Consider the following 13,461-nt stretch of genomic DNA (forward strand, 5'->3'; position numbering starts at 1 on the left):
TGCTTTCAACCAATTAAGATTCATCTCTCTGGAAAGGGGTCCTTGAATTTACGGCCGCCTGCTACTGACCAAGACAGAAAGGGGGCGCTGTAGGGTAGGAAGCCACCAGTGTCTGCTCACACCCGTTCCCCTGGGTTCCACCCTGAGCGTTTCTGAACTGTGTGGTAGCTGCCATTTACGCTGAAAGGAAGGAAAGAAGACGGATGAACCTGTTCTTTCTGATTCTAGAAGTAACAAGAGGAGGCCAGAGGAACATGTCTGCCCCTAAGCGGGGAGCAGCCAGGTGTGGGCCTGTCTGGGTCACTGGTGGGACCAGCCACCAGATATCTGTCTGCCTGGGGGACAGAGGAGTCTCCGGAAAGCATTAAAATGTGAGGCAGAGTGTATCCTCCAGAAGACAGCCCAGACACGACAAGCTAGACTCAGTAAGGACCCCTCAGCCCTCCCAGGGGAGGGATAATTGAAGGTCAGCAGAGAAGATCACCTGTCACTCAGATGTATTCCCTCTCCCAGCACCCCCTCGTCCTCCGCAGTTAAGTTAATCCCAGAGTGAAGTTAACATAGAATGCACGGCTTCACTACAGCTCTGCGTGACTGGGGCTTTGAAGCCACCTGACAACGTGTAGCACTTTTCCTGGCATAACGTGGTTTTGAGGACCTCAGAGAAAGCAGAGTCACTATGCACCTCACGAGGGCCCTGCTCACAGGCACGGTGGTGTCCTGCGCTGAAGGCTGTGCCTCTAGCGATGGCAGGGGGGCCTGGCAAACGTGGCCGAGTCCACTGGGATCCAGCAGCACATCCCAGGTGGGTGATGGGAGCAGAGAGGTACCTTCATCTAGACTCGATCCCCAGGGAATGTCAGCCCGGCCTCGGCCAACACATACGGTACCTTTGAGAGAATTAGAAACAGGTGCCCCATCTGGGCAGATGAACCATGAAAAGGCGCCCCTCCTCTGTTCTGAAGCAGGGCTTGACTGATGGGGCCCAGGCTGAATTTCAGCCTCGCTGCGAGACCAGGCTCTGTTGGACAATGACCCCGGACGTGAGTGAAACACCGTTGGAGAGCCACATGTGCAGGAATGGGGGAAGGGAATGGGGATGTCACAGCGAAGCCCTCTGATCGAGTAAAACATTTTTAAAATCTAGGAAAGTATAAAGAAGAAAATTGAGATACTCATATTCTCAGTATTTGATGTTCAAGCCTTAGAAAATTTGATAGAGAGAAATCAGATCCAGAGGGTCCTTTAACGCCCTTCCTTTGGACAGTGATGTCGAGTCTCACTGGCCAAACCAGGGCCTTTGCTGGATGCGGGACCCAGCTGCTCCCTCACCAGCAAGGCCCCGACCATGAGTAACAAGCTTACTGCTTCCTCTGCAGCTTGGATGCAGGCATTCCATTTTTCCTTGTGACTCAGAGCCCCTGAAATCCCCCAGCCTCTGGAAAACCATTCACTGATTCATTCTCACTCAAGAATATTTCTTGAACATCTTCTCTACTCCATTCTTACCCTCAGGGGAAAAAAAAAAATCACAGTGTGTAGAAACGAAGAGTTGCCTCTCTGCCCCTCTGCCTGCACGGGCGGCCGTTCTAATTCCCCCACTGGCCCTCTGCTCGGAGCCCTGCCTGCCTCTGGCAGTGCCGTCATGAGATGCTTCTGCGGCTTGCCAGAGATCTGTTTTATGTTGTTTCTCCCTGGCAGTCATTCCCGATACAGGTCCCATGATACCCCTTCCCTTCGGCCTACCTTTTGCAATATCCTTTCTTCTGGCTCAGGACTAGGCCCTGCCGTCATCTTAAAGGTCCCAGCCGAAGACAGAAAGTGATCACAGTAGAAGGAAGGAAAGTGTCACACAAGGAGGAGGTGTACTTGAAGGACTGTGAGGTTCTCAAGAGGTGGAAATGGCAGAGGGAGGATATTTCAGCGAGAGCAGAGCAGATGGACCCTGGGGACTGGCCAAGGGCGCCTCGTGCAGCCTTTCAACACTGTCAGCCCCCTTCCTTCCTCCCTCCCTTCCTTCCTCCCTTCCCTCCTTCCTCCCTTCCTCCCTCCCTCCCTCCCTCCCTACCTCCCTACCTCCCTCCCTTCCTCCCTCCCTCCCTTCCTTCCTTCCTTCCTTTCTTCCTTCCTTCCTTCCTTCTTTCCCTCCCTCCCTCCGTTCTTCCTTTCTTTCTTTTTCTTCCTTCCTTCCTTCTCTTTCTTTCTTTCTTTCTCTCTCCCTTTCTTTCTTTCCTTCTGTCTCCCTTTCTTTCTTTCCTTTCCCTCTTTCCTGCCTCCCTTCCTTCTTTCCTTCATCACCAGAAATAGCCCTTGAGTCCCACAAATATGACTATTATTCTTGGGGAAAACTGCAAAGCTATTAACTCATAAAGGACTGTCTATGGATGTGCTGCACTGTGTCACCAAAGCTCTGGCAATGTGTGTGGGGGTCAGGGGCGGTCACAGAAGGAAGGGGAGAGAAAAGCTCTGGAAGCTTGTAGCATAGATGACAACACTGTACCTTAATTGTCGCTTGTTCCCGAGGAAAAGGGTGATTGCTGCAATAGGAAATATTGCACCGGACCTCTGTGATTTTTTAAAAAGCTTTTTCTTCAGGAATGTGAAAATTCAAAATACATAAAAACCACATCCTTGGGCTTCCCTGGTGGCACAGTGATTAAGAATCTGCCCGCCAATGCAGGGGACATGGGTTCGAGCCCTGGTCTGGGAAGATCCCACATGCCGCGGAGCAACTAAGCCCGTGCACCACAACTACTGAACCTGCGCTCTAGAGCCCATGAGCCACAACTACTGAAGCCCGTGTGCCTAGAGCCCGTGCTCTGCAATGAAGAGAAGCCACTGCAATGAGAAGCCCCCGCACTGCAACGAAGAGTAACCCCCGCTCACCGCAACTAGAGAAAAACCCGCGCGCGGCAACGAAGACCCAACGCAGCCAAAAAATTAATTAATTAATTAATTTTAAAAACCCCAAAAAACCAAAAGCCACATCCTTGCTGACAGATAATTGCATAACATTGTTTTGAATTAAAAGAACTGTTTCTGAAAAATAAAAATGTTATATAAGTTGCTCTATCAGCAAGCATGAATTAATAGTTGATATGTGTAAGGATATATTGTCAATAAACGCTGTGCATTTAACTCCTCCCCAGGCCGGTGCTCTGCACGTGTGTGGTGACAGCTGGCCACCCTACGTGGAGAGGGCTCGGGGGGGTGTACAGGATGAGCAGAGGGAAGAGGCCGAGGGGGCTACTGGGAACACCAAAGAACAACGTTCTCTACACTATTTAAAAGAGTTCATAGTCTCCTTGAAACTCATCCAGGGAACCCCCAAGTTAAGAAAAGCAAAAGCTAACACAAACATAAACTCAAAATGGCTTAAAGACTTAAATATAAGACATGACACCATAAAATTCCTAGAAGAGAACATAGGCAAAACATGCTCTGACGTAAGTCATACCAATGTTTTCTTAGGTCAGTCTCCCAAGGCAATAGAAATAAAAGCAAAAATAAACAAATGAGACCTAATCAAACTTACAAGCTTTTGTACAGCAAAGGAAACCATAAACAAAACAAAAGGACAACCTACGGATTGGGAGAAAATATTTGCAAATCATGTGACCTACAAGGGCTTAATTTTCAAAATATACAAACAGCTCTGGGACTTCCCTGGCGGTCCAGTGATTAAGAATCCCCACTTCCATGGCAGGGGCAAGGGTTCGATCCCTGGTCGGGGAACTAAGATCCCACAAGCTGTGTGTTGTGGCCAAAAAACAAAAGAAAACATACAAACAGCTCATACAACTCAACAACAACAACAAAAAACAACCCAATCGAAAAATGTGCAGAAGACAGGAGTTCCCCAGTGGCCTAGTGGTTAGGATTCTGGGCTTTCACTGCCATGGCCTGGGTTCAATCCCTGTTTGGGGAACTGAGATTCTGCAAGCCTCATAGTGCAGCCAAAAAAAAAAGAAAAATGGGTAGAAGATCTTAATAGACATTTCTCCAAAGAAGACATACAGATGGCCAGTAGGCACATGAAAAGATGCTCAACATTGCTAATTATTAGAAAAATGCAAATCAAAACTACAACAAGGTACCACCTCAAACCGGTCAGAATGGCCATCATTAAAAAGTCTACAAATAACAAATGCTGGAGAGGGTGTGGAGAAAAGGGAACCCTCCTGCACTGTTGGTGGGACTGTACGTTGGTGCAGCCACTATGGAAAACAGGATGAAAGTTCCTCAAAAAGCGAAAAATAGGAAATTCCCTGGTGGTCCAGTGGTTAGGACTCTGCACTTCTACTGCAGGGAGCACAGGTTCCATCCCTGGTCAGGGAACTAAGATCTTGCATGCTGCACAGTGTGGCCAAAAAAACCAAAAAACAAAAAAACTAAAAGTAGAGTTACCATGTGATCCTGCAATCCCACTCCTGGGCATATATCTGGCAAAACTCTAATTAAAAAAGATACATGCACCCCAATGTTCACAGCAGCACTATTCACAACAGCCAAGACATGGAAACAACCTAAATGTCCATCAACAGATGAATGGGTAAAGAAGATGTATTACATATATACAATGGAATACTACTCAGCCATAAAAAAGAATGAAATAATGCCATTTGCGGCAATATGGATGGACCGAGAGATTATCATACTAAGTGAAGTAAGTCAGACAAAGACAAATATCATATGATATCACTTACATGTGGAATCTAAAATATGACACACAAATGAACTTATCTATGAAACAGAAACAGACGTAGAGAACAGACTTGTGGGTGCCAAGGGGAGGGCAGTGGGGAAGGGATGGATTGGGAGTTTGGGATTAGCAGATGCAAACTACTATATATATTGATAGAACAGATAAACAACAAGGTCCTACTGTATAGCATAGGGAACTATATTCAATATCCTGTGATAAACCATAATGGAAAAGAATATGAAAAAGAATGTGTATATATGTATAACTGAATCACTTTGCTCTACAGCAAAAATTAACACAACATTGCAAATCAACTAACTTCGATAAAATAATTTTTAAAAAATCAGCACATCTAAGAAAAGAAAGAAAAGAAAAGAAAAAGCCAGAGTAAATTCTTTCTCCATGGAAAAATCATCATAAGTCATTTGCATCAACAATCCTTGTAAGAAAATAAATGAAAACAATGTTTGGTACTCTTGGTTTTAATTAAAAAATTAAACTTTATGTTGAAACGTTAATCTTGTTCAAATGCTGTCACGTCCTAGAAGTGGTGAAGAAAGCAGGAGTTTAAACATCCATCAGAAAGGTCCTCATTCTACCAGGACAGGACATGCGATTCCCCCATCCTGTGTGACAATGGCAGCTGCAATAAGAATTTCTTTCACTGGAGTAGATTCAGCAAAGATTTCTCGAAAAAAAAAATGTAAACAAACCCAGGTTATCTGATTCCAAACCCTGATTCTTTTTTTTTCCCCATTTACCACAAGTACCAAATTAGGCGGATCTTTAATTATTTAATAACTATGATTACACTGTTGAACTATAATCAAAGGGTATAATTTAAAAAGAAAATCATTGCATTTACATTCCCAGCACTGTGATGAGGGAAGGCTTAGAAAAAGAACTTTATACTCTGGTCAGGGAAAAGGGACACAGAGACAGGCAGCAAGTAGGACAGAACAGCCTGTGATGAAATGGAGAGAGCCATAGTTACTTGTCTAAGGGCAGGCCCGGCAGAACCTTGATGGCTTCCTGGCAGAGACGCGGGTAGGACCTTAAAGGCCAAGGAGGGTTGGTTGGCTGGAAGAGAAGTGGGTTTAAGTGTGTCTTTTCAACCTGCCAAGCCTGATGTTTCCTCTCTGGCCCATAAGGGGGTGAGAACAGATTCTTCTGAGGACCGTTCCAACTCTAAATTCCAAGACTGCCCAAGGGGACAGCATAAGCAAAGGCCCTGAGGCTGGATTGAGCCACAGTGAATTGATGGTTCACCCAGGAGTACTGCCTGCTCAGAGCAGTGGGTGTGTCTCAGGAGCTTAGAGGGGAAAGACTCCCTAATGCTAAAGCATGGAACTTGGTGCTGTAGGCAGTGAGAGTAGTAACTGTAGGTCCTAGAGGAGGGAGGTAGTCATACATTTAATTACTCCTCCTCTTGCCACCCCCTGTGCCCATTCCCTCCTGCCTTGCTGAGCTCTGGCCCTGGGGACCTCCAGCTCCATCAGGTTCCTGGGGGGCATTTCCCTCCCACCATCTCTCCCATTACCCTCCCTGCCCAGCTGCCTGCTGTAGCTATCCTTGGATGTCCTTAACTTTGTATTGCCAAAAAAAAAAAAAAAAAAAAAAAACAGGATTCCCCATTAGATTTGAATTTCAGAGAAATAACTATTACCGAAAACTGTGGTTTGCCTCTTGGTGGGTGTTGAGCCAAAAAACACAACTGAGCCAAAGATCAGGAGAAGGAAGGATTTATTATTACTTGCAGCAAGCAAGGAGAACACGGAGATCTTTCCCAGAGCAGTGTTTCCCCGAACTGCAAAATTGGGGCAGTTTTAAACTAAGAGTACATGTATATTCATGAAGGAGCTTGGGCAGCGCGGGCAGAGTTCAAGCTTTAGTTGACTGAAGTCCTGAGGGTCAGAAAAAGTCAACATTATTATCCCTTAGGTCCTATTGATCTGGTGGTTGAGCGCCCAGGGGGGATTTAAATTCTGCAAAACAGCTCAAGACAGTGCTTTAGGCTAGTCTTTACCATTGAAATAGAACTGGGAGTCTTTACAACTGATTTGTTATCTTTGCTGTGGTTACTTCTCTCACCTGATAAGTTGGTCCTTTTGTTCTCTTAAGATCATTATTACTGAGACCTGTTCCAGGACAAGCATTGTGGCCAGGCTTAGCTCACAAAGTGGCTTAGGCTAAAATGGCTTCTCTTATGTCAAGAAAGTGACGCTTAGTTCTCTTTTTGGGGGCACCCCCTACCCTATCTGCTTACATAGCAAATAATTTTTTAGTGTATGTCCCCAATATTAGAGCTACAAGTATTCATCCTAAAAGAAAAAATCATTTGTTGTTTAGATGAAATTCAAATTCAACCGGGCATCCTGTATTTTTTATGTGCTAAATCTGGCATTGGAATCCCCCGATCCCGCCCACAGGCTGTACTGGACCCTTCATTAAACCTTTGTTGGGGTCTTCCGTTTCCGGCCATTTCTGACTCACGCCCAGCCGTCCGCTTTCCACTGAGGCTCTGGGTGCTGCTGCAACAGGAGCAGGTCCTGCCCTCACGGACGGCGGGGCTCTGCCAGCCCCAGCCCCGAGCCCAGGTCAGCGACCACACGCTCCCTCCTCCTGCGCTCCTCCCACAATGCAGATTGTGCGAAGGCCCTGAGGGACCCTCATGTCAATCAAGAGGCCAAGAGGCGGGGCTCCCTTCATGGGGCCGAGCCCGATGTGCCTGTGCCTGAGGAGGACAGCTGAACAGACTTAGCCTGCCCTGCAGTCCTGGATGTCTGGGAGGAGACCCTCAGGATGCCCGAAGCATCATGGCTGAAGGTGGCACAGGGCAGCGGAGCAGCCTTGAACCCATAGATGCGAATCTCGGGCTGGGTGGCCCTGACCGCTGCTCTGAGTGTGTTTCCCCATCGGTAACTTGGAGATATACTCACCCCTAGGGTCGTCGGGAAGAATAGGTATGTAAAAATCTTGGCATGTGGAGGGCATTTCAGAACTAGAAATTATTTGTAAATATCGTTCATCCTATAGGTCTGTCTCCCCTGTGAGACTGTGAACACTCAAGGCCGGGAACCGTGTCTTCTCAGCGTCTGCCCAGGGCCCAGCCGAGGGCAGGGCTTGGAAATGTCAAAGGAGCAGGAGTTGGGCCGCGTTCACCCTCTGACAAAGGTCGCAGAATGAGCAAGAGAATGCTCTTTCTCTGAGTTAAGCTCCTGGGAGGGAGAGCTCATTATCAGGGCCAGATCCAGACTTTTCAAGGCCCTGAACCCTAAGCGTAAAGAACAGAGTTAGCGCGATCATTTGCATGATTTTTTTCCAGCTGTCAGTACCCCCTCCCCCAGCTTTTTTGTGCATGTGATCCAGCTTTGCGGCTGCATTAAGTGTAAGCTTTAGCTACGTATTACATGATCCGGTAGTGGGAGCTGGGACTGGGGCAGGGCATTTCTGGGGCAGGAGACCTCCTGCCAGACAGCAGTCAGGCCCTCGCGTAGCCCTCTGGCACCTTCCGCTCCTCGCGAGAGCCAGGGCTGCCCCTCCAGGGCCGCAGCTTGGCAGGACCAGCCTGATGGCGGCTGGTTTCCCCTGGCTCACAGCCTGCTCACCAGTTCTCGGATGCCCTGGGCCAGGAGCCCAGGAGGTAGATTATATAAGGTGAAAGAGGTCCATTTACAGAGCCCAGAGGTACAGCACAGACACCCCTACTTTTAGGTGACAATGGGGCTTCTGAGGACCCTAGTTCTACCGCTGGGCTAGCTGACTCCTGGTTTGACGTCAGGCTGGGTGTGGGCTCCATCACGGGCCACCCAGCACAGGCTTCATCTGGTCTTTGCAAAGTAAACACAGTCGGCAACACCTGGCCACACAAGGCCAGACCCCTCCTGGCCTCAGACCTCCGGGGCTCCCCAGGCCCACATCTCACTAAATTCCATGCTTGGAGCCACGTCAGGCCAGGACAGAGGCAAACCAGTGGAGACCAGGGAGGATCGGAACCACCTTGAAGATTGGAGGGCCCATCCCTCTGCTATGGGGCCACAAGCCAGAGACCCACCCCCATCCGTATCCCAGATGCCCTTCTGCAGGGAGGCAGGAGGAGGGGATGGAAAGCCGAGAATAAGCTGCCCAAGTGCCATCATCTGGAGGAGCAATTTAAACTTATGCATCAGATGAAATCTCTGGAATGGACTAAAGACGTTTTGCTTTTCTTTCTATTCCGTGGGTGGTAGCTTATTGGGAAGATTGAATCTACCCTCTACGAAATTTAAAAATCTGTTTTCTTTGCAAGTCTGAGTTGTGGTGTGGATCAATTTGGGACCCTGTGGCAAATGGAGAAAGTGTTTTGATAAAGTCAAGAATTACAGACTCATATAGGCACCGAGGGAACCAAGGGTGTTTTGAGGACACTTCCGAGGCTGGTGTCCAGGGCAGCATACTTTTACATCTGTTGTAAAGTGGACTTGAGCCATGACATAGAGATCTTTTGAGTTCTCTTTGTTTGGTCGTTTTAGCAACAAGCTGTCTCTCTGTGGCCACATGTCAGGGGCCAGAGGACCTGAGCTCAGGGTGTGACTTCAGGTGGCCACAGCTCTGAGGGCAGCTGTGTGTGGTTATAGACCTGCTGGAGGGCTGGAGGGGGTTCTGCTGACCACAGTTGAAATAGCCGCCCACACCCAACCCTCTCCCTGAAATGCGTCATCCTGGACCCATGCGGGTGTCTGGTGGGATCTTCGAGTGACATGTTTCATCCTTTTTCGAAGGATGGCAAGGACCCTCGCACAGCCCTTGGAGATCATGCAGTCTGTCTCTCCCCTGCCAGTTTAGGAGCTCTCTCACTCAACAGTGGCTGCTTCTCCTACCCTCCCCATTCTCTTGCATCGGTGGTGCTGGTTATATTTGATGACCTGAAAGAATAGACTGTCAGCAAAAATGGGTTTATTCGGGTCAGCAGAGAATTGCAACTCGGGATCTGCAACCAGACCAGCCACGTGCAAGTCCCTGCACAGCAAGGGAAGGAGAACGCTTTTGTAGAGGGGAAAGGAAGGTGGGAGGGCTCTAGTAAGCAAAGAGTCCATGGCTTTCATTGGCTGAGTCCTTGCCAGGAAAGAGGAGGAACCTTTCTTCTTCCTGTTGAGCTCTGCTACAGTCGCAGGATGTGAGAGCTCCCCCTTCTGGTCTCCCGACTCTATTGGTTGAGATTTCTGTTTATTAATTTTTTACATATTCCACTTGCCACCCCTTCTTTGCCCTGATCTTCCCTGGGAGGCTGACAGATAGGACTGCATCACCCATGTGCCCCTGCTCCCTCGCTTCTGCTCATGTTTGGGAGGCACTAACATAAGATAGCAGGGCAGGAGGAGAGAAAGAACTAGGTATTCATCCCCATCTTACACACACACACACACACACGCCCTCTTTGCAGGTGACACAGTTCCTTCCCCTGGTCCCTTCAGCCTAGAACCATTCACACTTCCTCTGATGCTGGTTCTAGGGGCTTTTTTTTTTTTTTTTTTTTTTTTGGAGTATAGTCGATTTACAATGTTGTGTTAGTTTCAGGTGAACAACAAAGTGATTCAGTTATACATATACATATATCTGTTCTTTTTCAGGTTCTTTTCCCATTTAGGTTATTACAGAATATTGAGTAGAGCTCCCTGTGCTCTACAGTAGGTGCTTGTTGATTATCTATTTTGTGTATAGTAGTGTGTATGGCTCTAAGGGCTTTGACATCCCTTTGGCTCTCTTAACTCCACCCACACCTCTGACCGGTCCTCTAATTCTTTGCAGTTAAACCTTTGCAAGTTCCTGCCAGGAAGGCAGCCTCAGAGAGGCCCTCACTGCTCTTCTAACACACTGGACACCCCAGGGTCTCTACAATCGTTTAGGAAAAGCCCCAGGCTAAAGACTGGGTCTCAGCTGTTGGGCAATGTTGATGTTATCTACTGCATTTCTCAGATTGCCCTCCCCGCGGACCTCTGGAGTCCCTGGGTAACCCTCAGCAACTGACTTCAGCTCTGGCCTCTCAGTCTCTTCATCTGCAAGAAGAACTGAATACAAGAATGGATGCGGAGGGCTTCCCTGGTGGCGCAGTGGTTGAGAATCTGCCTGCCAATGGAGGGGACATGGGTTCGAGCCCTGGTCTGGGAGGATCCCACATGCTGCGGAGCAACTAAGCCCGTGCGCCACAACTACTGAGCCTGCGCGTCTGGAGCCTGTGCTCCGCAACAAGAGAGGCCGCGATAGTGAGAGGCCCATGCACTGTGATGAAGAGTGGCCCCCGCGTGCTGCAACTAGAGAAAGCCCTCGCACAGAAACGAAGACCCAACACAGCCATAAATAAATAAATAAATAAATAAAAAAGAATGGATGCGGAGAACCTGGCCCCATAAGGAAACGTGATAAGGGTGGGTGTCCAGCTACGTGAGTCCTAGTGTTGCAAATCCTGCACACAGATAGAAGGGAGTGGTGGCCCCCCAGGAAGGTGTCTGGCAAAACAGTAGATGGACTATTTCGTTGGGCTTTGGATTTGCTGAGCGGAGTACACAGACAGCCCCAGGTTCAGAGAAGGAGGAATTGTACAGAGCGCTCGCTGGAGCAGATTGGTTGGTGAGGAAAAAGGAGGAGATTTGGGAGGTAGAGAGAGAGAAGGAAGGAGGAGCTTCTCTGGGGAGAAGAACTTGGGGGAAGAATAGATTTATAGCAGGTGTTTCGGAGTGCACGCAGAATAACATCTCCTCTTTGCCAGGAGATCCTCAATAAGACTTACCCTGGGCACCAGTGTCTTGGCAGTGGATATGCTATTTAAGGGGCTACAGTGATGAGCTGAGACTGGCCACAAGGGAAATGTGATGAAGATCATGACTGTCCCCAAAGCCCTAGTCACGTTGGACTACATGGGGCTGGGATGATTGGGAAAGGAGTATAGCGGGCATGTAACAGAGAAGCATAACAGCCCTCCCGCCATGGATTCAAAGCCTGGACCGTTCGACACCCCTTCTCCCTGGATCATGGCTACAGAGTAGGGGTCGGACCTCGAGTTTTCTTGCAGACACCTAGACGCTTATACACGGGAGATTCTGCCCAGTCAGTTAAGAGTGAGCTTCTAGGTATAGGATTGAGACTTAACACGTGCAATTCCTCCGTATCTGAGTGTAGGTGGCAAAAACTGCTACAGAAAGAAAAGAAGCCAGTTTCACACACACACACAAAAAGCTCATCCAAGATGAGTTAAGCTTTTTTAGCTCTAGGAGGAGGGAGGATGAAGAAATTCCCATTCTGGGAACTCCCTGGCTGTCCAGTGGTTAGGACTCTGAGCTCTCAATGCTGAGGACCTGGGTTCGATCCCTGGTTGGGGAACTAAGGTCCTGCAAGCCACGGCACGGCCAGAAAAAAAAAAAAAAGGAAAGAAAGAAAGAAATTCACATTCTCAGAAGGCCCTTAAAAGCATGAGTTCATAACGGTTTAATAAGCTAGGTTATTGCTGATCTGAGTGATAAGAAAATGGTTAATATAGATTTAATTTCCATAGGACCTTGGGAAAGTGTCTTGACAATTGAATATAAATACCCAATATTTGGGAATTCCCTGGCAGTCCAGTGGTTAGGACTCAGCGCTTTCACTGCCATGGCCTGGGTTCAATCCCTGGTTGGGGAACTAAAGATCCCATCAGCTGCGCGGTGCGGCCAAAAAAAAAGAAATCCAATATTTGTGTTCCTGGGAATGGTCTTGCCTCAAATCAAATAATGAAGTCACAATGTAGGGCCAACGCAGAAGGGGTTGTTCTACACCATAGCTCCCTGTGTGCCCACTTATCTCCATCTCTCAGACGGTTTTAACACTCTATGATTTCTGTTCACATGATTCATTTCTTCCCTTTGGCTGCTGACTGCTCAAGGAAGTGAGAGGAACAGTAGTGCTAGAGGCAAGTGAGAGCTAACATTCATTGACTGTCTTTCAGGCGGCAGGCACTGTGCTAGGTAAATTGTCCACGTTCCATGTGTATTGCTCGAGGAAGATGGTGTATTGTCCACGGTTGGGTGCAAGGGTCCACATATCAAGAACTGTGAAGGGTCTCATATTTATCTTACTTGCAGTCCAGTAACTTAGCCTGCTACAGTGTCACGGATGCTGACAGGAGACACGAGACTCCTGGATCAGAGACAAAGACATTATTAGTCAGGGCAGAGCAGGCAGCCTGAGTTTCACGCTTATGCCGATTCTTCTTAGCCCTCGAGGGCGATATGAGGCAATCCTGTGGATGCTGGACGTGCAGTGGGTTTGTTTCACAGCTGAGGAACCACAAGTTTAGGAAGCTCCAATGTTTTATTATGGGCTGCAAGCAAACCAGCTCAAATCTTGTCCTGGAGGGAGACATTAACCTTTACTATACTAGACAGTGAACTGCTCTGGAGGGAGACACTGTCTCTGTACTCCAAGGCTGTCCACTACACAGCCATCCTTGAACAGATGTGCAGAACAAAATCTGCACTCACAGGCTTGGAGAAGCATGAGAGACCAATGGAGAATCGTTTCCCAAATACTAGTGAGTATATTAAATCACACTTGTTAATTACTTTTTCAAATCTCTAACATTTTTTGTGCTTGACATATCAATACTTGATGGCGGTGTGTCAAAATCGCTCATCATTATGGCGAGTTTGTTCATTTCTCCCTGTAATTCTATCATTTTTTAAAATATATATTTTGAGGCTATTTAAATAGGTGGTATACGGGTTTAGAACTGCTGTATCTTTCTG

The 13,461-nt window shown here is 47.9% G+C and overlaps 1 long non-coding RNA gene across 1 annotated transcript in view; it reads right to left on the reverse strand.

The window, feature by feature from the left end:
- Window positions 1-40: 40 nt before the first annotated feature.
- Window positions 41-13,461, reverse strand: part of LOC309644104 — a 39,976-nt gene continuing 26,555 nt past the window's right edge. Inside the window, exon 3 of the long non-coding RNA XR_014254232.1 lies at window positions 41-13,065. This is a non-coding gene — a long non-coding RNA (uncharacterized lncRNA). The remainder of the gene's footprint in view (window positions 13,066-13,461) is intronic.

This window comes from Balaenoptera physalus (genome assembly GCF_965194825.1).
Source record: "Balaenoptera physalus genome assembly, chromosome: 15".
NCBI lineage: Eukaryota > Metazoa > Chordata > Mammalia > Artiodactyla > Balaenopteridae > Balaenoptera > Balaenoptera physalus.